Consider the following 25,601-nt stretch of genomic DNA (forward strand, 5'->3'; position numbering starts at 1 on the left):
TACATGTACGAACTTGCTTAGCCTTTTGTAACCTTCTGAAATCTCTTAATTTTGACTAATCTCAAGGAAATTTTTTTAACATGATGGATGGTTTATTTTCTCTTCAATCTTAGGAAATTATTGTATAAGCAAGGTCTCAGTATTAATAATTATGTGTCCAAATAAGTTTGTTATCTCCATACAACCAATGATCTAGGACATGAGAACTCTTAATTTGAAGATATTTTTTCTCAATCACATTTGTGAGCATTGATAACTCATAGCATAGCTTAAATAATAATAGTTTATAATAAGTTTGTTATCTCCATACAACCAATGATCTAGGACATGAGAACTCTTAATTTGAAGATATTTTTTCTCAATCACATTTGTGAGCATTGATAACTCATAGCATAGCTTAAATAATAATAGTTTATAATGTCTTTGTGATAAGACATATCGATGTTATTTTTCAAAGCATCTTTTATTGATTCATAATCCTTTGTAGCATTAACAATCCATGCTTATGGAATGGCCAAAATGTATTCTAAACATGAACAACCTCATCTTAATATGGATAACAAGTAGGGGGTGCTATTGAAGCATGCATGCCCTTTAAATTCTTTTAGTTCTATAACTGAATTTGTCTAATTGGATAGATGAACAAGTCTCATCTTAACATGGATAACAAGTAGGGGTGCTATTGAAGCACGCACGCCCTTCAAATTCTTTTAGTTCTAACTAAATTTGTCTAATTGGATATATGAACAAGTCTCATCTTCTTAACATGGATAACAAGTAGGGGGTGCTATTAAATCATGCATGCCCTTCAAATTTTATGAATTTGTCTAATTGGATGGATGCAAATTTGGTACTAGCCTTGGGTTTAGGGTTGTGTGTATGTGTGTGAGAGAGAGAATCAATGCATGGCCATATGTACAAACCACCATTAACCCTCATGCCTAATGCGTGTGCATGCATGCATGCATGTGTGTGTGTGTGTGTGTGTGTGAGAGAGAGAGAGAGAGAGAGAGAGAGAGAGAGAGAGAGAGAGAGAATATCTAAATGTATATGTGTGTGGGTGAGATGAATAAATTGAGGGAGTAAGCTAATACAAGTGAATATGTGTGTGTGTGTGTGTGTGTGTGTGTGTGAGAGAGAGAGAGAGAGAGAGAGAGAGAGAGAGAGAGAGAGAGAGACACGCATCTTTCAATATTATATGTGGAATGACCCTCCTTTAGGATCAAGAGAGGCATCTTTCAGTACTAAATAGGCATAATTAGATACACATACATGTAGGAAGTTTGGCATTAAAAAAATGCTTTGTTAGACCACCTTGTTTACATTTGATGATGACCGAATGAGCATCCTCCTATATATACACATCCACCATGGGTTCACCAATTTATCATTAATTTGAAAACGATATCATACATTCATGCCCACACACTATTATCTCAAAATTTAACTATTTACTTATGTAAGTGCTAGAACATGTCATTAGTCACAATGGTAAATGACTTGTTGTTAATTGGCATTGTATCATCATACCTTCTTCAAGATGAGGATTTATAGTAATCCTCATTCTCAAAGTCTTGAGATAGTTTAATGTCTTTGAGATCTCTCTGTCTCTCTCTCTCAACTCTCACTCTTTCCCTTCCTCATTTCCATACACTCTCTCTATCTATACCTCCATATCTCCTTTTCTCCCACTTCTGTCTCTCAATCTCTCTCTTTTTGTGTTCTCTCACACACACCCTCTCTACTTCTCACATGTTCCTATCCTTTAGAGAGAAAGGCACACAAACCTCTCATTATTCTATGCATCATTACCTTTCTCTTTCTCTCTTTCAATTTCTCATAGAGACACACACTAACCCTCTCTTCCTCTCACTATTTCTCTACCCTCTTGCTCATCCTCTCTCTCATTCTCACTTCCTCTTCCCTCTTCCTCTCACTCTCTCACTCTCTAACCTCTCTCTCTCTCTCTCTCTCATGCATAAACACATTCGCTTACTTCTCTCTCTCTCTCTATCTCTCTATCCCCTTCTCTCTCTACCCCTATGCCTTCTTTCCTCCTTGTTCTCTCTCAATCTCTCTCGATCTCTCTTTCTCTTTCTCACACACTCTCTCTTTCTTTCTCACACACTCTCTCTCATAGACACACAATGAGTTTATCAATTTCCTCCTTTACAATTGTTGGGTATTTTGATAAGGTCATTTTTTCATGGGCCTTGATTCCTCAATGATCAGAATTACATCCTCCGACGACACACATTTCACTTATAGCTCCAAGTGAAGCAATCCTTATTCTCCTTTCTTTGGAAGTATGTCGGTGGAAATGTACATTGGTTTGGATCCTCCCTAGGGTCTGCATTGTCCACCTCCTTAACTTTATCTGGCCCATCGTATGAGATTCCTAATTTCCCATCTTTTGAGCGCTATGCTCTCAAATGGACTATTCTCTTGGAAAGTTAAAAATAGAATGCAGATTCCTTTCCCTATTTTTTCTAAATTCATAACTTGACCACCTTGTTGAGTATAACATGAAGCAAGGGTTGAATCCTAGACTCCTAGGAGTCAGGGTTGATTCTTAGAATCCTAGGAGCAAAATTATATGCCCTAGAAAATTGCTCCCTTTTTAGGTATGTCTATCTCCATTCAAGTTGAATTCCTTTTTGTCTCCATCAAGGTTAAATTCCTTGCTAATCTTCAGGCACTTTGTCATGATAACACCTTGCCTCATTATATCCTCCTTTTCTTTCTCTAGGATGTTCATTCTTCCATTTCTCAAAGGAATACTCTGTCATGAAGGAGGCTACTGCTTGCACACCCAATAGATTAGCAAGCTCGTGGTTTTATAACTGGAAATGATAGCTAGATATTTGGATTTCTACCTTCTAAGCTAGATACTTCTTTCAGGCAACTTCCTCTATGGGCATGAGTGCTCCTTGTTGGATAAAATTGTTATATACATGGGAATGAGGGATAATATATGAAGCATAACCTTAGGGGAATAGGTGTAAATGTCAAAACTGTAATCACCATCAAGAAAACTCTCAAAACCAAAATCAATGCAACTCGGCAAGGAATCAAGTAGGAGAAAAATCAGGGTGAGGGAATGTAGCTGATTTATAGCTCAGTATATGGGCTAGAATCATGGAGAGAATATGGGAGCATCTCATTAGTATCTTAAGCAATATTAGGGTCACCTAATCATACGTACTCAAAGCCTATATAATGAGGCTCATATTCACGCTTTATATTATTATGCTTGTTCTCTGTTAATTTCTTTGCTTATTGTTAAATCACTTAATCATGTGCTTACTTAGGCTGAATCCACCATAATAATGCTTGTGTTTGATCCACCATGAACTTCAACATGGTATCAAAGCCTGGTCTGCTGCTACTATTCCCTAGTCTTCTACATTTGTTGCTATTGTTGTGCAACACTTCATGCCGGCTTCTTCATCAACTACACCATTGACTACAACATCAGCTGTCTTTTTGCTGACTAATCTAGCTACTTCATCTACTATAATCCATTTGTCTACATTAGCTCTGTGCATCACTTTGTCAGTCTACATCAACTCCGCGTGCCACTTCTGATCGATGCATTACTAGAAACCATTTGTTTTTGCCGCCTTCTCCACACCTACTAGCGCCTATGTTGTTGAATGTATCGAAACTGCTGACAGTCCGACAACCTGATTCTACTAACATTCGATGACCTACTATTGATAATCAATGACCTATTGCTGACATCTACTATTATTAATAGATTTGTTGACTACCAATGACCTATTTGTTGACTTTCTTAGCCGGGTTTACTAACTTGGCTCGGTTTACTTTTTGGCCAGCTTTACTAAATCAACTGACGAAATCCAAATGCCAAATCAGAATGCTGAATTAGTTATTTGAATCAGATATCTGAATCAGGTGTGTGAATCAGGTGTCTAAATCAGCTCACATAGTTAACTATCTACATTAGTTGGCTGAATCGGCTCTTAGAGTCAGCTATCTGAATCAGTTGGTTGAATCAACTCTCAGAGTTAGCTGTTAGAGTCAGCTATCATAGCATTGGGCTAAGTGATCAATTTATCCCCATCACATAGATGGAAGAAGCACTTCAAATGAATCTTGGGAAGAGTTAGACGCATTGTTTGGCTGAATCAGCCCTTAGAGTAAGCTATTTGAATCAGCCAATCAGTTGGCTAAATCAACTCTGAGAGTCAGACTATCAAAGTTAGATGTCTGAGTCAGCCATCATAGCATTGGACTGAGTGATTAGTTTATCCATCACATAGATGAAAGAAGCACTTCAAATGAAGCTTGGGAAGAGTTGGACACATTGTTTGGTGCTCAAGCTAAGAGCTCTAAGATTAGCCTTCTAATTCAATTCTTTGAACTTAAGTTAAACAAGGGAGAGCCTCATAGCCTCTCACCTAAATCTGATGAGAATTCTAGCCACACAACTTGTAGGGATTAACTTAACTATAGAAAAAGATGTATGCATTGCATTATTATTAAAAAGTTTCCCCCATGAGGACTATGGAAACATAGTCACTACCCTTACCAACTTGCCCTTTCCAACACTAGTTGACATCTGCAGCTCTTTTGGAAGAGGAAAAGAAGATCAAAAGGCAAAGCACCACCAGCACCACTTTGCCTATCTTCCAAGATGAAGCCTACTTCAAAAAAAGGCACTTCAACAAGGGATCTACATCAAAGCCAACATTCAAAGACAAAGGAGGGAGTAAGTGTCACTTTTGTGGTAAGCTTGGACACTTTGAGAAACATTTTTACACCAAGAAGAGGCTATCTCTAAACCTGGTAGAGGTCGAAGATGAAGAAGAGCTTGCTGATACTGTGGCCTCTCACATGAGTCCAATTTTGTTAACATTGATTGAGCTCTCTAAGGCTCATATGGATCATAACTCATATGTAAATCATATATGCCAATTGAATCCTCTCATTTTGTAAACCAATAGACAAGAATTGGAGTGATATCATGTTGGGGCTAGGGAACCTAAATAAGTCTATTGCCAATGCAACAAGAGTGAGTTTCAGGTCGGGGTCATTGGTGTTGTCATGCTGAGAGTGGGCAAGCCATGAAGCTTCCCATGGACTATTGCCAAGGTTGAGGGTCATCAATTTAAGGGAGGTATTGTTGGATAAAATTTATGTATACATGGGAACGAGGGATAAATGATATGAAGTATAACCTTAGGGGAAAAGGTGCAAAGGTCAAAATTGTAATCACCAGTAGTAGTAAAACTCCCAAAAGCAAAATCAGTGCAACTCGGTAGGGAATCAAGTAGGAAAAAAATCAAGGTGAGGGAATCAATTTATGGGCTGGAATTATGGAGAGAATATGGGAGCATCTCATTAGTATATTAAGTAAGATTAGGGTCACCTAATCAGATGTACTCAAAGCCTATATAATGAGGCTTATATTCATGAATAAACTATCCCTCCTCATGTTTTATATTATTATGCTGGTTCTCTTTTAATTGCTTTGCTTATTGTTAAATCACTTATGGAGAGAATATGGGAGCATCTCATTAGTATATTAAGTAAGATTAGGGTCACCTAATCAGATGTACTCAAAGCCTATATAATGAGGCTTATATTCATGAATAAACTATCCCTCCTCATGTTTTATATTATTATGCTGGTTCTCTTTTAATTGCTGGTTCTCTTTTAATTGCTTTGCTTATTGTTAAATCACTTAATCATGTTCTTGCTTAGGCTTAATCCACCATGATAATGCTTGTGGTTGATCCACCATGAATTTCAACACTCCTAGTGTAGGATCATAGGGCTAGTAGGGTCAAAGGTAGAGATTTACATCAATCTAATAATTAGAGTCTAAGCCAAGGGCTCCCTTCCTTAATGACTTCAAGGTAAGGCTTGTTTGGCATGTCATTAAAATATTTGATTTTCAAAAAACTCCTAAATGTTGCCAGGTGTTGGTGGTTTCTCAAGGAAGAGATTATATGCATAAAGGTGGTTTTGCTAAATCTGCTTGAGTGCCTGAGTATCATCTTCCATCCATGACTTGGATTTAGAAAAGTCATAGTCTAACCACACTACCTTATTTGGCATATTAGAAATCATTCGCAATTTCTCTAAATCATATATTGGTTGGCATGATAGCATGGCCGCATGATGTTTTTACTGACATGGATAGGGTAGCATGCACCTCCTGAGCTCTTCATCCTTTTTGTGTTCTCTTGTGAGCTGCCCTCTATGATATTCCTATAAAGTTCTTAAAGTTTTGGCACATTAATTGTTACTTTTGCTACATGATAATTAACCAAATCTATATAGGGATCACTCTAGGTATCATGTATCATCTCTTTTAAGTACTTTAGCACTTCAAAATAAAGTCAGAATACTATGCCCAAAGGATGAAAATGTCCACTATCTCGTGCTTGTAAGTAAAAAAGTTAAAGGTGTTCCTATATGAATATGTGAACTTTTCTAGCCACTTCTTCTCTTCCTTATCCACGTTGGGGTCATGTGTTTTGTCTTTGAATTTACTTTCTAGCTCAACTTCTAATAAGGAAGGAATGCCCTCCCATCTAAGCTGCTAGGGTAGTTCAGGTGAACATCCTCAAATTCCCTAGAGCTAGAATTTTCTAAGTTTTCTAGATGTGAGCATAGATGTGGACAGGAAGCTAGGTCCTCCACACTCCACCAAGAGCCTCCCACCATCACCTTGGACTGCTCCAACTGCCGTCATTGTCGGTGTGCTCCCACCGTCTCGTCACCGTCGATGCCCTTCAACATCTCCGACCCGTCATCACCACCTGGTGCCCTTCGACATCTTTGACCCATCGGGTCCTTCAATTACCAGTGGCACTAATAACGTGTATGGCCAACTCCGAGGGTACTCATGGAGGTAACATCCCTCTCCCTTTCCCAAGGCAGGGTGAGATCCTCTTTGAGCACCTCTTTGAGCACCATCTCCCTTTTCCCAACAGAAGATGTTCCCTCTACACAACATGATGAGGGTTGGGACCTCAAGGAGGAGGACACCCCAAGGAGGAGTTAAGGGGAGCACTCTCTCTGCCGTGTACCACATTCTCTGGGAGAGGACAATCTCTTATAACACATTCTCTGGTGTATGACATTCTCTCTGTTGGAGCATAGTCTCTCTTGTATCGTTCTTTTTAGCATTTTGGTATACAATGTTACGCTCTTATGGTGTTTTGTCTATCTATCTATGTGAGCGAGGTAACTGAGTGGTCAGTATAGTGGGTGTGGTGTGAGTGAGAGGCCTGTAGGGATATTGCGGTGCTAGGTCATAGTTGGAGAGCACAATAGATAGTGTAGAGCATAGGTCTTGCATGTCTAGCCAGTGAGGTTGACTCATCCTTGGCGCGGGTATACTTCTATGAGAGGATCTAGGCTCCCTTTCCACCAAGCCTAGTGTTTGTGCTGGTAGTCTGCGAGTTCCCTAGTGAGGACCGGCGGAGTCATCCATAGCTAAGACAAAATTTGGAAATCACGGTGGGACTCTCCTAGAGGTCAAGGATGGTCTCGAAAAATTTTCTTTTTCTTTTTTTGGTGATTTGTGATCCTGGTGATTGTGTATGCCCCCGAAGACTAGATCTTCTGGAGGTGATTTACCCCTTCATTCTCCTCTTTGAACTAGTCGTCGTAGGGTTCTTCCTCGTTCCCTTACTCTTCCCTCGGGATCTTCCTCTTCTAACCCTATGGCAGCTCTAGGGCGAGAGCCATTGGCTACTATCCTTAACCGCGTGCAAGTTAAACTACCAACCTTTAAAGGTACCATCACTGAAGATGTGGAAGACCATGTGTGATGGTTCCTCACTATGTGTGACTCAAGAGGGCTCAACCCATATGATGCATGCTTGATCTTGTTCCTGACAATGCTAGAAGAAAGTGTAGACCGATGGTACAATCAATTTCCTGCCAACCAGTTCCCAAATTGGGCCTACAATTCTTGTCTACCTTTCAGCCGAGGAACTACTTTGACCTCATTACTCAAGAGCTCAACCAACTCTCCATGAAGGCGAGGGATTCACTGGCCCAATAGAGTGAGCCAATTGCAACAAGAAAGAGAACAGATCAACAAAGAAAATGCCGAGAAGATTAGGGCACTCAATGACACCATAAGCACCAATCAGTCTGATATGCAAAGAATGATGATTACACACCAATCAGTCTGATATGCAAAGAATGATGATTACACACCAAGAAGCTATGGTGCAAGTCACACAACAGCAGCTACAAGAAAGTCAACAATTGGTGGAGGCTCAAGGAATAGAGGCTACCGCTAGGAGCACAACAAGAAGAAGCAACACGATGCTTTGAGGAGCTGGATGCTGTGAGGATGGTCAAAGAAACAGCTATTTCAAACCTTCTCAGTACCAAGGACTCACACATTCAAGAGTTGGAATGCCAATTGGCCATCCAAAAACGAAGTTAATGACAAGAACCCACAGAGGAGATGTGCGACTCCTTGAGCGAGCCTCGGAGATAGTCAGTTTGCCAGTAACTCCTTGGGCCGCTCCTCAAACTCTGACTCTCTTTTTGTGTACACTAACCCTCTCTTTGCCTTCAATATGATATAAACCTTTCTAAGGACCTAAGCCTAGGAGAACTAACACTCATTAAACAAAACCACTGACTGATCCCACCATCATCATGGGAATTTTTCAGGGGGACATAGTACTAACTGATCCTCAAGATATTTACGTTTATCCCTTGCACCCAATTGTGCTCAACCTTCGTAGTTGGTGTCGGGTGGTATAGAACTCTGAAATCTTGAACAACATCATCGATAAATTAGGCCTGTTTGTTCCCGATAATATTCCTGACACAGCAGCCGACTACGAGGTTGTAGCCCAAAGTTATCAATGGATCATAAGCCATGGGGGTGGCTAGAGGTATACAATACTCACCAGCACTTAAATCTATGTGAATCCTCTTTATATCATCCTTTTGGTATTCTAAAACTATATCATAATATCGACAAACATCTAGAAGCCATGCTAACCAACGCCCTTTATACTTTTTGATAAAACACATATTGAGTATCCCAACATAAATCCAGAGGATATAACTGATGAGATGTCAAGCTCAACATGAGCTGACACTCACGAGGTGCCTGCATGACCGTTCGACATTTATATCACTGCGAGTTTGGTAGCTGGCACCGACATATCCTCGCCAGAGATTCGACAGCTCGACTACATTGACTAGTCCACATCTACCCACTCCTCTTAGCGTTTTCACATTATGGACTACTTGTATATACTCTATTATGTGTGTTAGTCACTTTATCTTAATTGTAGACCTCTTTTGTTGTGTGAAGAAGAAGAAGAATTTTTAGCCTCTCACCTTGTGTGTTCTCTTCTAGGTTTTGTGTGAGTGTGTGTGCTTGCAAGAGCTCAAGCTCTCTTCTCCCTTGCATCTTTTCATGGTTTTAGAGCTTGGTTCATGCTAAGGGCTGAGCGGCAAGCAAGAGAAGCACAGGAAGTAGTACGAGGGTAAGAGTTTCATCTACTCTTCCCCTTTGTGTTGGCTACTACACCCTTGTGTCGGGAGCTTTTCGCGAGGCATCGGCAAGCAAACTCTGATTGAGGAGCTTTCTTTGTCCGTTGGCCCTCATTTTCTAGGCTTAAAACGCGTTTTGGGTGCGTCTAGACCTCCATTTTTTAGTTCGCCAAAAGCGTTCACAAACACTGTGGGTAAGTTTTGATTCTCTGCAGAACTTTGTTTTTGGAACTGTAGGAAGGGTGATTGGTTGTGTTGTAGACACTGTGTGTGTTGCAAAGAGGTCTTAAAGTTGCCATTAGGTGTATGTATGAAAATTGAGGTCAGTGGTTGTGACAGTTTGTAGTACGCTCTACAGAGAATATAACAATTTATGTAGGTCAAGCAAGAGTGTTGTTTTTTGGTAAATTTGTGTTGCAGAAAAAAAAATAAACCAAATTGCTCCAAAGAAGCTTGTCAAGAACAACTTCCATGCTTGGAGGTTTAGATTGACAAATTTCCTGATGGAAAAAGGTTACTCGGACGACTGAGGAGGCACCAGAGATACCGGAGATTAATCCAACTGCTACAAATATAAAAGAGTTCAAGGATTGGAATCAAGGAAAGTCATGTATTGGCTTTCTATCAATATACATGACACTATGATTGGATATATATAGGATGCCAAGTCACCTAACGAGGCATGGGACACCTTGGTGAAGCTGTATGAAACCAACACCAAGGCACGAAAGATTTAGTTGAAGAATGAGCTTCATACTATGGAGAAGAATATGTTTGTGAATGATTATGCTTTGAAGATCAAGGGCATTGTGGAATCCCTTGCATCAATTAGTGTTTTTGTTATTGATGATGATAAGGTGGAAGTGTGTCTACGTGGTCTTGGGCCACAATACAAGGCATTCAAGATGTTTATTCAAACTCGGGAGAACATTCCTAACTTCACAGATTTGGTGTCAATGTTGATCATTGAAGAGAAGAACTTAGGTGAAGATCAACAGTCTTCACAAAACAAAAACAGTTTAGAGCAGCATGCCTTCTACACAAGTTCAGGTAGAGGACGTGGTAGAGGTCGTGGACATGGCAGAACAGGTAATCAGAATTATGGTCAGTATAGCAGGCAGCAACAGTCCCAAGATTCGCAACAACATACAGGTGGAAGAGGCCAGTTTAGAGGCACGGGGAGCCAACGAGGTCGTGGTAATTGGCAAAGGTAGCATAATGATACACAAGCTTGTTTTTACTATGGTAAGCCTAGGCATGTGCAGGCAGATTGCTATAAGAAAAGTAGAGTGACATGCAAAATGGAAAAGTGTAGCGAAACAACTATGCATCCTCTAGTAGAAATAATGAGGATAATGAGAGGTTATTTGTTATGCAACCTGTGGTTAATGCTGTGTCTAGAAATGATGTAGTAGCATGTAAGGATGACATATGGTATGTTGATTCATGTGCTTCAAACCACATGACAAGTCATGGTGAGTGGTTCAATGAAATGAAGAGTCTTGAAAGACAGGTTTTGTTGAAACAGGGGATGACACTGCTCATCCGATTGCCCATGTTGGAGATGTGCCATTGTCTAAGGATGGTAAAGTGAAGTACCTTGCCAATGTACTTCATGTTTCGAACATTACAAAGAATTTAGTTTTTGTTGGCTAGATGATTGAGCAGGGTTTGCAAGTTTGGTTTAACCCTGATAGCTGTTATGTAGAAGACTTCAAAGATAAGTACAGGTTTGTTGCAAAGGGTAACAGAGTGGGCAGAATGTTTACATTGAATGTGAATATGCCTGAAGTGAGTGTTGCAATGTTTGCAACAAATGGTTCAGGAGTTTTTGCAGATACAGACATTTGGCATAAGAGAATTGGGCATGTAAATGTGCAAAGAATGAAGTTTATGCAGACTAAACAAATTGTGACAGGGCTGCCTAAGTTTAAAGTTGAAGGTATGTAGAAAGTTTATGAAGCATGTCAATTTGGAAAGCAAACAAAAGATGTATTTCCACATGACAAAAATGTGAGCAAGAATGTACTAGATGTTGTGCATTCAGATGTATGGAATCCTGCGAAGACTATGTCTATAGGTGGCTGTAGTCAGGTACTACGTAACATTCATTGATAACCATACGAGAAAAGTGTGGGTGTACTTCATGAAGGAGAAGAGTGAAGTATTCACTCATTATTAGAATTTTAGAGTTATGGCTGAAAAACAGACAGGAAAGCATGTGAAGTGCCTAAGGTCAGATGCAGGGGGAGAATACTTCTCCAATGGATTCTTTGAATTCTTGCGAAAGAATGGCATTTAGAGACAATTTACATGTAGATACACTCCACAACAAAATGGAGTTGCTGAGCGAAAAAACAAGCACATTGTAGAGATAGCACAAGCATTGATGGTAGAGAAGAATATGCCACATAGCTATTGGGCTGAGGCTGTGTCTATAGCAGTTTATATCATGAACATGACTCCTACTGCAGCCATACACGATGTAACGCCAGAGGAGAAGTTTATTGGGGCAAGAAACTTGATTCGTCTCACTTGAAAGTTTTTGGATGTATTGCGTATGTGCATGTACCAGATGAGTTGCGTTACCAAGTTGGATCCAAAAGTAGAAAAATGTGTGTTTATTAGGTATTCCCTTGAGATGCTTATATGGCAAAAGTTATGCAAGTTGTAGAATCCACATGTTTTGATGAGGCTATTGGAAATGTGTGTTGGGAGAAAGCTATAGATGAGGAGATGGATACATTGTATGGAAATGAGACTTGGTATTTGGTGCCACTACCGGAAGGCAAGAAAGCTATTGGGTGTAAGTGGGTGTATAAGGTGAAACATAACAGTGATGGTAGCATAAGCAGGTACAAGGCTAGATTGGTAGCCAAAGGATATGTGCAGACACATATAGGATTGATTATGAGGAGACATTTACCCCAGTTGCAAAGATGGCAACAATGAGAGTTGTGGTTGCGGTGGCTACAACTAAAGGCTGGTTTTTACATCAAATGGATGTAAAAAATGCATTCTTGCATGATGACTTGCAAGAAGAGGTGTATATAGATCACTGAGGATATATGTCACCCAGAGTATGTATGTAAGCTTCGTAAAGCTTTGTATGGGCTGAAGCAAGCTCCACGAGCATGGCATGACAAGATTGCTAAGTATCTTGTCACTATTGGTTTTCATATGGCAGATGCAGGATCACTCTTTGTATGTGTGCAAGAGTGATAAGGGTATTGTGATCATCACCATCTATGTAGATGATCTTATTGTTGGGGGTGACAACTTGGATGAGATAGAGCATGTGAAAAATCTTCTCAAAAGGAAGTTTGAGATGAAGTATTTGGAAGATCTCTGCACTACTTTTTGGGAATTGAGGTCATTCACACACTTGAGGGTATTGAGGTCATTCACACGCTTGAGGGTATTTGGTTGTCACAGAGACAGTATGCATTGGACATGTTGTCCAAGTATGGGATGACTGATTGTAAGCCAATCTCGGTGCCATTAGATCAAAATGGCAAGCTTAGTGTGGATGCAGGTTATGTGTTGGAGGATCCCACTATGTATACACGAAGATTATGGGGAGTTTGATCTATGTCACGATCAGCAAGCTAGATTTAAGCTACACTGTTGGCTTAGAGAGCCAGTTTATGCAGGTTCCACAACGCAAACCACATCTTGATAGTGTGCGATGCACACTTTTGTATTTGAGGGACAGTGTTGATTATGCATTGTTTTATGCAAACAGGTGTACCATTGGAGCTATATGGGTACACAAATGTAGATTAGGCAGGTAGCATCTCAGACATGAGATGTACGAGTGGATTTACGTTTTCATTGGGGAGTGTTGTTGTGACATGGAGTAGCAAGAAGCAGCCCACAGTTACCTCTTGTCAAGCATAGAGGTAGAGTACAGAGGAGCTACGGTGGCAGCATGTGAGGTAGCTTGGTTATGCAAGCTACTTGCCGATTTGGGGTTGTATATGGAGAGAAAGGTTGTATGTGGAGAGAAAGGTTGTCATATATTGTGACAATCTTAGAAGTATACAGTTAGCTAGGAACCCAATTTTCCATGCGCGGATGAAACACATTGAGGTAATTACCACTTCATCGGAGAGAGTCTTGGTAGAAGCAGGTGACATCGACTTGGCCTATGTCAGCACACAGGATCAAATTGAGAAGCTTCACAGATTTTGAGATATGCTTGGAGTTCATGAGATGGAGTTGAACTTGAGGGGGAACGTTGAGATGTCAAGCTTAACGTGAGCTGACACTCACGAGGCGCCTGCATGACCGTTCGACATTTATGTTGAAATATACAAGTGAATAGGGTGTGTGTGGGAACAAGCTCTTGGATAGAGGCTGTAAAAGAGGAGATGTAATTGTGAAAGAACCTGTGAAAAGGTTAGAAGAATCTACTGGGAGAGAATAATGGGTAGCATGAGGGAATTTAGGAGTGTGGAGTTATTCTGGGAGATAATCAGGGAAAAGAGAAGAGGTGGAGAGAATCAGGCAAAAGGTGGAGATATTCTGGGAGTGAATCATGGAGAAATCAATGGGATTTGATGCTTGATGTAAACACTATAAATTGAGGCATAGCCCTAATGAGAATTTGCTGGTTTTTGAGTATCCATGCCTACATTAATCTATCTACTAATTATTCACTAATTACGTGTTAATCATTTGCTAATCACTTTCTTAATCATGTTGATTCTAGTGTTTGATCCACCATAGCTCATCATTTTGCTCAAATTTCAACATGGTATCAGAGCCATGCCTAGAATCAACCAGATTTATGAGCCCATTAGTGAATTAATTAGGATTAGTAAAATAATTAGCAAAAAATCAATTTTTTAGTAAGCTTTCACTCTTCCCCTTCACCCCCAGCCAGTGGAGGATCTCTAGCATCTTGCACAGTTAAAATTAGGTCTTGTGCTTCTAACACAAGCTAGCCAACATCATTGGCTTCAAGCCCATCCACTCCACGCAGCAAACCGCCGTCAGGATGCGCTGATTTTTGCTAATTGCTGGGCACCGTTTTTCTGAAGGAGAATTAAGATTCCTACTTGCTCAGTTCAAATGTCTTCAATTCCTCTTAGCACAAAGGGTAATCAAGCATGCTCTACAAGCTGGTGAAGACAGAATTCAATTTCATCAAGTCTACAGTGAGATCCAAGCTCTTCATCAAATCTACAGGTGACTTTGGTAAAACAGAGATTAAGCTTTCATTATTTGGTCAAATCTTGTGTTTCTTGGCTTAATCCTCTACTAGACTCATTGCTATTGATGCCTTTGAAAGCATTTGAGCTCATTTGAAGTGGAAGGCACCAGATCTGAGCTCCCCGCATACTCTGTTTTCTGCACACAAACCAGAGCATTAATTTGCTAATCAGTGATTAATCAGTGCTAATCACTATATTTTGGTGCAATTGAGGGTTCAAATGGTAAGAATTTGTTTTGGGACTACCCTGCCTTAAGGAGACCCTTAATTTAATGTAATTTCTGGTAAAATTATGCTGATAAAATTGTGAAAATCATCATTTTGCATTTAACCCTTGGTTAATGCCTATAAATCTCACTCAAATTCAAGATTATTCACAGCCAGAGTTGCATTTTGGAATGTGCATGAGAATGAATGCTATACGCATTATGTATTGGGCACATTTTATCAGTGTAAAAATGGGAACAGACACTGCCCTTGTCCAGATTAAGGCAAGAGGTAAGACCTCCCGCATAAATTTGGGTTTGCATTGCATAATGATACAAAATAAACATAAAAAGCCCAAAGGAACTGTCAGCAAAACATTGAAACATGTTGCTCACATGGAGCAAAAAGACCTGACGGACGAGCTCATGGCCCCAGCCATGAAAGAAGAAGAATATCTCTTTCCAAGAAGAGGATCCACACCGAGAAGAAGACCTGAAGGAAGACATGGACATGAGAAGAGAAGCTGCCACAAGAAGAGAAGCTGCCCCGAGAAGACTGGAAGAAGAGACGGACGCGTGGAGAGATGCTGCCACGAGAAGAAGACTGAAGAGAAGAGAAGATGTGAGGCTCCAAAGAGTGAGGAGCCATGTGAAAATCTCTAAAAGAGAGAGAGAGAGAGAGACCCCACAACCCAATGTAACCTGCCCCAATAAAGTAAAACCACCTCTGAGCCACCCCGATGATGTAGGCCACGTGGTAGAGAGATGTATGTGTGAGCACTTTAGTCAAGGTCGCGGGCAACTATAGTAAGCCTTGGACACATAGAGAGAGAGAGTGTCAAGGACTATGAGTTTAGGGATCTGAGGCACTGGTCGCAGGCTATCAAGTAAGAGAGAAACTTGATATAGGGTCCAGGTGTGCTGAGATAACTTGAGGGGAGGAGTAGACACTGGTCGCGGACTACCAAGTAAGGGGAGGCAAACTTGGTATAGGGTCTAGGTGTACTAGGATTATTCACTTGAGGGGAGGTGTTGAAATATACAAGTGAATAGGGTGTGTGTGGGAACAAGCTCTTGGATAGAGGCTGTAAAAGAGGAGATGTAATTGTGAAAGAACCTGTGAAAAGGTTAGAAGAATCTACTGGGAGAGAATAATGGGTAGCATGAGGGAATTTAGGAGTGTGGAGTTATTCTGGGAGATAATCAGGGAAAAGAGAAGAGGTGGAGAGAATCAGGCAAAAGGTGGAGATATTCTGGGAGTGAATCATGGAGAAATCAATGGGATTTGATGCTTGATGTAAACACTATAAATTGAGGCATAGCCCTAATGAGAATTTGCTGGTTTTTGAGTATCCATGCCTACATTAATCTATCTGCTAATTATTCACTAATTACGTGTTAATCATTTGCTAATCACTTTCTTAATCATGTTGATTCTAGTGTTTGATCCACCATAGCTCATCATTTTGCTCAAATTTCAACAATTTATATCACTAGCGGGTTGGTAGCTGGCACCGACATATCTTTACCAAAGATTCAATAGCTGGACTACACCAACTAGTCCACATCTACCCACTCCTCTTAGCATGTTCACATTATGGACCGCTTGCATATACTCTATTATGTGTGTTAGTCACTTTATCTTCATTGTAGAGACATCTTTTGTTGTGTGAAGAAGAAGAAGAATTTTCAACCTCTCACCTTGTGTGTTCTCTTCTAGGGTTTGTGTGAGTGTGTGTGCTTGCAAGAGCTCAAGCTCTCTTCTCCCCTGCATCATCTTTTCAATAACTGAGTTACAAGATTTTATGAAACTCCACAAACCAACCCACCCACCCCCAAGTTCAGGCCATGGTCAGGAAGAAACTTCAAGGTCATCATTTAACCCTACTTACCCCCCCAGTATATTCTAATGTCGCCAGTAAATTACTTAATCCATATCTAAATGCTCTGCCTACTGACAAATCTCAAGTGGACTGTATTTTTTCTACTCTCCCTTCTTAACCATTAGAATTTCCCACTAACACTCTTGCCCCTGAGGAGGTACTGGCACCTGACCCATCTCCCCCATGAAAACCTCAGGAGGTACGTCACAGTCTCCCACAAGACACCATTGAATCTTTTACTGATACTATTTTTGAGTCCTTGGAGAGTACGAAGGCCTCATAAGAGCTGGGAATCCGCTCTAAAACCAAAACTCATATTCAAGGTGTTAATGTAAATAACACCCTTTGAACCAACTCGGAGATTTTACCAGAAGCATACTTAGATATCACACCGATGAAGCAACCCTATGTACCGTACACTCTTCGAGCACCTAGACCGAAATTAGAAGAGCTCGTGCCATTGGGGGCTAGAGAGGGCACTTTATGGTCTAACGTGGCACGACACACCAAGCTAGCAAATCCACAATTGGCCGACCTGTTGGAAATAAGAATTGTGACATTTATGATGAGTTATTGCTTCCGCAGGTGGAGGAAGGCTCATCCAGCCCACACCCCCCGTATACAACAATTATCACAGATGATGCCAACCTCAAGCTAGAGGATTTCAAAATACAAACAGATTGGAGAAAAGAGTACCTCACAATCCAGGGATATAGCCATGAATATATGTGTGCGCCACCAACTCAAAGAGTAGATACCTTGTACATGCCATTGAAGAGAAGATGGACACCTTTGGAGTTTCAAGAGGCAAAGCAACGGGATTCACATGTATGTTATAACTACCCCATCTTCATGCCAACCACATTTACAGATATAGGAGAACAAAGGAAGCAGATGTTAAATTGGATATAGGCAGCGTTTCTCGTGGTCCTGATAGATCAACCCAAGGAAAGCTATGATGGATATGGGGCTGAGCAGCTATAGTTTGACATGAATCAAGGACCATGTGACATAGGCATGATGTTGTATTATCATCGCCTAAGGTATCCACCAGCCTATATGCATGTCACATTTAAAGACATGGTCGACACTAGGTTCTGGAGATCTCACGCTGCATTCAAAAGAACCCTAAAAAAGCTTCAGTCACGCCGTAACTTCTACTGTCACAAGTTTGGTGACCAGGTCTTTGAACCTCGACAATAGGTTCTGAGGACAGAACCTCCATCAGGTAGGGGGGATGTTAATCCCATTTTGGATTAACAAATATGCTCCTCCATTTGAGGACATTAATAAGTGTCATGCAAAGGCACTATAAAAGTTGTACATTATGAGATATTGGCCACCCAAGGCCTTAGTTAAGTAAGTTTTGGTCACCCAAGTGTGAATAAGGGCCAATTATATATAAGGCATTTTCTCATAATAAATGGGCACAATCTCCCTTTGTGCTCTTGAGAGCTCTTACTTTTGTCTTGAGAGAGAGAGCATTCTAGCACTTGTGCCTCCTATTGACGTGTATGTTGCATGCATGCTTGTGTTGAGGAGTGAGAGAGAGTGATTGCCTTATGTGGTGGTGTGAACGACTCTACGGTGACGGCATGGAGGTGGAGCTTGGAGGATTGGAGCTTCTCAAGTGAGCTTAGAGACCTCAAGGGACACAAGTTCAAAGCATTGGTAAGTGCCCTACGACAGTTGTGTTCTATTGCTCTTCCCTAAGGTGAATGCATTGAGTTCCCTCTCTTGGAGGTGTGGTAGCCCATAACAACCGCACCCCTCTCTCATCTTTTCCCACCAACCACACACATGCTCCCTCTCTCTCACTTACACCCCTCCTCACTGTCCCCCTACTTCCCCTCACCTGACCCCACCTTCTCACCTGGCCTCCCCTCGTGTCACTCCCCAACCATTGACCCCACCTTCTCACCTGGCCTCCCCTCGTGTCACTCCCCAACCATTGACCCCCATGCTTCCCCTCTCACCCAACCCCACCCTCTCTCCCTCTCACCTAGTCCCCTTGCGTCACTCCCCACCGACCCCCACACTCCCCCTCACCGACTCCACACTCCCCCTCTCACATTCCCCCTCCTCTCCTCTCTCTGGCACAAACCCACTCTCACCTAGCCCCCTTGCGTCACTCCCCACCGACTCCCATACTCCCCCTCTCATGTGACCCCACCCTCTCCCTCTTACGCGACCCCCTCTCCTCTGCAGTCTCTTACGCAAACCCTCCCCACCCTCTCTCTTTCTCACTCACTTCCCCTCTCACTTGACCCCCCAACCTCACGTGAACCCCCTCTCCCTCTCTCTTGGGCGGCGCAAGCCCTCCCAAGCTTAAGTCCTAACCCTAATTTGGAGCTCCTGCTTTACTATGGATGAACAGCTCACATGAGAGCAGATAGCCGAGTTCAAGGGATCCTTTAGTTTCTTTGACAAGGATGGCGATGATTGTATCACCCCACAAAAGAATTAGAAACTGTGATGTGCTCACTTGGCCCAAACCCCACAGAAGCTAAGTTGCAGGAAATGACCAACAAGGTGGATGTAGATGGAAATGGGACCATTGAATTTCCTCTGATTCTCAATCTCATGGCCCAAATGTTGGAGGATTTTGAAGCAGAAGTTTGAAATGGATTTGAATAGCTGTGATATTTCTTGGCATAGAGGTGGTGAGATCACCTCATGGTATTTTATTATTACACAGACAATATGGCTTAGACATGTTGTCCAAGTATGGTATGACAGGCTGTTGTAAGCCTATTTCAGTGCCATTGGAGCATAACACAAAGCGTTCCATAGATACAGGTGAGCTTTTTGAGGACCCCACTACATATAAGCACATAGTGGGTATCTTGATCTACATGGCCATTACTAGGCCACAGACTTGAGCTATGATGTTGGACTTGTGAGTCAGTTTATGCAGGCCCCTAGGAAGCTACACTTGGATGTGACTAGATGGATTCTCAGGTACATAAAGTCCATACTTTTAATTATGGACTTTTCTCTATGAGGCTAGTATAGAGATATAGTTACATGGGTACATAGATGTTGATTAGGCTGGTAGTGTTGCATAGACAGGAGGTCAGTGGATTTATGTTTTTGTTTGGGAGTGATGCTATGGATTGGAGCAGTAAGAAATAGCCAATAGTTGCTTTGTCAAGTACAAGGGTGTTACTATGGCATCGTGTGAGGTAGCTTGGTTTTAAAGTTACTCGTCGATGGTATGGGGGTAGTTATCATTTATTGTGACAACATGAGTAGCATATAGTGTTAAAAAGATGCAAGAATCACATCATTTCTAAGGTTTCCAAAGCCTTGAAAGTGCACCGCCTATTTGGTAGAATATGATTTTTACATCAAAGGAGGAATCGCATGTCGTTGTCATCCTAGGAGAGATAGTTCTACAAAGCTGACCTAAACGCATGATTTAGTTCATAGGAAACAACATAATTTTTGGTCACACCTACATCGGCAGAGATGAAGTGTTAATCATGATGCATCCACTATCGGTGGTCAACGAGCTGCTCATCCTAGATCATTAAAGCCTATCTTGTAATAGCAGATGCCACATTCCTAAGCTTGATACAACACTTTATGAACTATCTTGTAATAGCAGATGCCACATTCCTAAGCTTGATACAACACTTTATGAACTATCCAGATCTGAGTTGTTTGAGCTCCTTAATACTTGGATTAAGGTTTTTGGGATTAGTCCATCCACAGATTAGAGTCAAAATTTATCATTCTTGTATCTCTTATGTTTCAGTAATATAAATAACTTGTTTATTCAATCTGATGTGCTAGTCATTGTGCCGTATTTCCTCTTGCCCTCACAATTTTAACATGGTATCAGAGCCCCATTTACTACCACCTAGTCTCTGAGATCAAGTACATGAGCATCTGCATCGGCACATCAGTCAAACACTACCTCAGATATGTAGCCATTCTACTTTGCGTCGGTGCTGCATAACTACCAAGTTAGTCTTTTGCATTCTGGCATTCGACATTTTGAACTTGGGTTGTAGATTTAGCATTAGCTTTCGCCTGTAGACTCAGATCTGTAGAATTTACATTAGCTTCCAACCTGCTGATGCCATATCATCTTCTGATCTATTGATGCCACATCATCTTTTGATATGTTGATGCCACAGTATCTTCTAATCTGTTGATGCCACGTCATCTTTGAATTTGCTGAAGCCACATCATCTTTGACCTATTGATGCCACATTATCTTCTGATCATCGTTGAAGTCAGCTATCTGAAGAAACAGCTCACTAAATCCACTGTCTGAAATAGTTATCGGACCCAACTATCTAAACCGGAGCCAGCTTCTTGAATTGGCTAACGGAATCAATTGTCTACGTTACTTATTAGAATCACCCATATGAGTCAACCTACTCTATTGATAAGCCATCAAACTGCCTATTGATAAGCCGTCTGACGTGCTATTCAAGCCGTCGATTGGTGACATCTAACAACTTGTTGTTTTGCCGATAGTTTATTTCCTCATGGCTTTCCACATTCTGGAGTCGGCATTCAGCATTTGGTCGGGTTGGTCAGGTTTAATTTCTTGGCCAGATCTACTAAAGTCACAATAAGCTTTTGGAGTCAGCTTCCAGCTGTAGAATCAGCTGCCTGTTCTATTGATTCAATGTCACCCAACTTGAGTAGCCTACACTTGGAGGGAGCTGAAAAACTCAATAGTACAAATGATGCAACATGGAAGCTGAAGATGAAGTCACTATTATTCTTCCAAGTTTTTTGGGAGATGGTTTTTATGGATAGACCAACTGATCTAACTACTGAAGACCTAGAAAAATCAGACAAGAAGGCCATGTTTGCTATCCACATGATAAAGCTGAGTGTGAAGGATGACATTCTCAGCCATTTGAGGGAGGTGTTGATGACTCCCAAAGAAGCTTAGGACAATCTGAACAAGGTAATCTGAAGAAGGTGTATGAGTCCAAAAGCACTTCCTTACACATTTCCTTGAGAGCTAAACTCACAAATGAAACAAGGAAGCCCAATGAGAATGCTACACACTTCATCAAGCAGCAGGTGAAAGATCCACATCAGATAGATATGGGAGATAAGATGTCCAATAATGAGCTTGCTACAATCATCATCCGTGGGCTGAAGGCAGGCTATGAAGGTCTTGTCCAAGGCCTCATCATTCTGAGGGAAAAATCCTCACTTGATGAAATGGAGGATATCCTTAGGGGCGAGGATCAAAGACAAGCAGCCATGAAGAACATCCATGGTAGTGGCACCACTTCAGCAAGCAACAATGATAAAGCCCTCTTCACAAGAGGATCAAACACTCAAAGAGGATGTGGAAGACATAACAACTACTAGCCCAACAACAACAACAATGATTAAGGTACTCATGAAGGTACTTATTCTTCTAATGGTAGAGGTGGCTAATCCTCTAGAGGTAGAACTTCCCATAACTCCATTCAATGTTATTACTATAAAAAATATGGACATTTTGAGAAAGATTACAAGAAAAAGCAAGCTAATCTAAAGGGAAAATAAGTCAACTATTATACTAAAGATGGAAGCTCTCAAAGCTTCATATAACTAATGCCAACACTTTTCTCTCTATTGAAGAGATCAAAGAGGGCCCATGTAGACCATGACAACAAGTAGGAACCATGGTGGATTGATAGTGGGACAAGCAACAATGCCTGATCAAAGATCCTTAACATAGCTACAAAGTCATCGGAAGAGGTCATAAGAAAGGAAAATTTTTCAAGTTGAGTGGATCAGTATAGCAAAAATGTCAACAATACAAGTTCATAGGTCAGCCTCCTTACCTACATTAGAATTATGACATAAAAGGTATGGTCACTTGAATTTCAATAGCAAAAGGCATGGTTTTGGGCATACCATCTTTGCAAAAAGTTGCTAAAGTATGTGAAGCCTGTTGTTGCAGTAGTCCTCCAGAGTACCATTTTCTTGAAGCACAAGTAGAGCAAGAGGATTCCTTGACCTTATTCACACAGATGTCTCTGAATCAGCCCACACTCCTTCACTTGGTGGCAATACATACCATGCTTCCTTCATAGATGATTACTTAAGATACACTTGGGTTTTAGATATTTCCTTTATAGATATGGGATTCATCATAAACAAATTAGCTTCCTTGTTTTCATCCTTCCAGAATTTGGTTCCCATTTTTTGGGGTACTACATCCATGGTTGCTAATAATTGCATCCAATTTTCACAATAAGTTTGATCTAGAATAGATGCTATCTCATGGTTATGTTTATCGATATCTATTGCAATTTGGTTAAGATTAATGGCTTGGTCTCCATTTAAAACATGTGATTTTTTTAGCAAAAAATCTTCTACGATTAATCTTTTCTTTGCACATAAGGCATACACTAGTTATAGTGGATTTCCTTGAATGAGAAGTAGTATCAGAATCCAGATCTATTGGAGATCTAGTGATTGGGTGAGCATTGTGATTAGCCATATTGAATTTGATCAATTGTTCTTCCTTTCAAAGATAAATGTTATTAGTTGCTCTTTGTTTGTTCCTACCTGTGCACTTGCATTGCGACATTTGAAACCTTTGTCAACTCCACACACATATCAAGACCTTGAAAGTTGACATTTGTAAGAAATAAATCTAGTTGCATTAAGGTTCATGATGTGCTTTATCGACACAAGTGGAAAAACTCTCAAGTCAAACTTCCATGTCCATAGCTTCTTTTTACATCGATACATGAACCAACCCCTTGGCTTGCACTTAATTGTATAGGTTCAAGGACGGACCTACATCAGGTGTAGGGGGAGATGTTAGCTTTGAAGGGCCCCACCAAATTTTTTTTCAAAGCATTCGAAGTCATTACAAGTGATCGTCATCAAAGGTTCTATTAATTTGGGTCACTTTGTAATTTTTCTCCCTCAAGCAGTTTTTTTGCACTTAATGCACATCTTATAAAAATTTTCCACCCTAATGAGCCACACACGATGTAAACAAGGGATGACCAAGCTAAGTGTAATGTTGGCATCAAGTTCATATGTGTACTAGTATTTTGGCACACACTAGATTATATATTTACTCAATGGTAGCTCGTGTCTGGGTACCCAACGATTTATTAAGTTTTTATAAAGGATAACTCATCTAATGAGAATGGAAACTTATTAAGTTTGCATAAAGGATAACTCATTTAATGAGAATGGACACTTCCCTTGTGTGAGAATTAAGAGCTGTTGCTTCTTCTTCTCCTCCTCCATAGCTTCTTGCTCTATGAGAGGGACTTATCCTTGGTCAAGCTATCAAACATACAAGAAGTGGAAGCTGTGATTCAAGCTAGCTACTACATATAATGGTTGGAAGGCCTCCCTTGAGAAGCTAAATACAGGTATTATCTTAAACCCCATGACACATTAATTGATAAACCTAAACCTTAAGTTTGGTCTATAGGAGTGTGTATATAATGTATTTTTGTTTGATTACTTAAGCATTTGGGAAATAGGGTTAACATGACCCCATTGTGAGCCCTAGTCCAAGGACATGGCACAAACTACGTAGGTTACATTTGAAGCCTTAGGTGTCGGTATGTGTCACCATAATCCATTTGTGTTAGTGAAGGTACCATGGCTTTTAACATGGTATCAGAACCACCCCTCTCCTCATGAGCTTCTCCATTCAAGTTTATTTTGATTCTCTTAGCTCATTAGTTGTTCTTAGTCACTAATCTATCCCTAATACCAACCTTATCTTCATCTCCCTCTTTGTGGCTCACATTTGTAAAGCTTGATTCTCCTCATTATTATAACCATTGGTGGATCCCTCTTAGCTACATCTTCAACTCGATAGGGTGACCACGCACACTACTTCTTTTCTCCGAGTTCTCTGTCCATGGGTGACCGGACTGGTCTTTTTCACCATTGAATCTCCTTGCTTCACATTAGCTCAATCCCCTTTAGGAGCATGTTAGCAATCATAAGCGGAATGCTCAGTTCAAATCTAGCCATAGCAGTGTAAAAACTAGTTCATGGTAAACTGGCATAGACTTGTTGTTTTTTGATGTTTTTGCACTGGTTTGTTTACTCAAATCTTTGATCCTCATCAAGGGAAACAACCTTGGGTAAAACCTCCCTTCAATGTTTGCTTCCACGGGCTCAATTTGAGCCTCCACTTTCTTGACCACTTAATAACAAGATTAAGACTAATCAAGATAATTAATAGGTAATTAGTAGAAATTGGGTACAATTGGGGATACAATTGAGTAATTAGGGTTGTATTTAGTGTGTTTACATATCAAAACCACTAACTTTGCATTGGGGATATCCTCAGGAAGCTCTAGAAGTAAAAATAAAAAATTGGAAGCACACACACTACTTGCATTTCATCTTTTCTAAAGTATCCACATTTCCCAAGTTGTACAAGAATAGACACTACCAATTTAAGCATCATAAGCTCATTGGTAAGAACTTCTCATTATGGTAACATCAACAAGCATCACTTTGGATGTAGAGAAGTTCAATGGGGAAGGGTTCCACACCTGGGCTACACAAATGAAGTACCTTCTAAAATCATTAAGGAAAACGTGTCGAATGAACCAAGTGAAGGTTGGGTTGAAAAAGATGAGAAATCATTGTCACTTATTGGTTTCTAGGACCTTGTCTTATTCATCACATTGACTCTAAAGAACACACAAAGGATGCATGGGATACATTGAATCTCGTGTTTGGAGCTAAGGAAAAGAACCAGGAAATTCACTTAAAGATCGAATTCTATGGTCTACAAATGAACTTCAATGAGTCTTTGGCTTA

Source organism: Cibotium barometz, chromosome 55 (genome assembly GCF_041138505.1).
Source record: "Cibotium barometz isolate CiBa-2024 chromosome 55, ASM4113850v1, whole genome shotgun sequence".
NCBI lineage: Eukaryota > Viridiplantae > Streptophyta > Polypodiopsida > Cyatheales > Cibotiaceae > Cibotium > Cibotium barometz.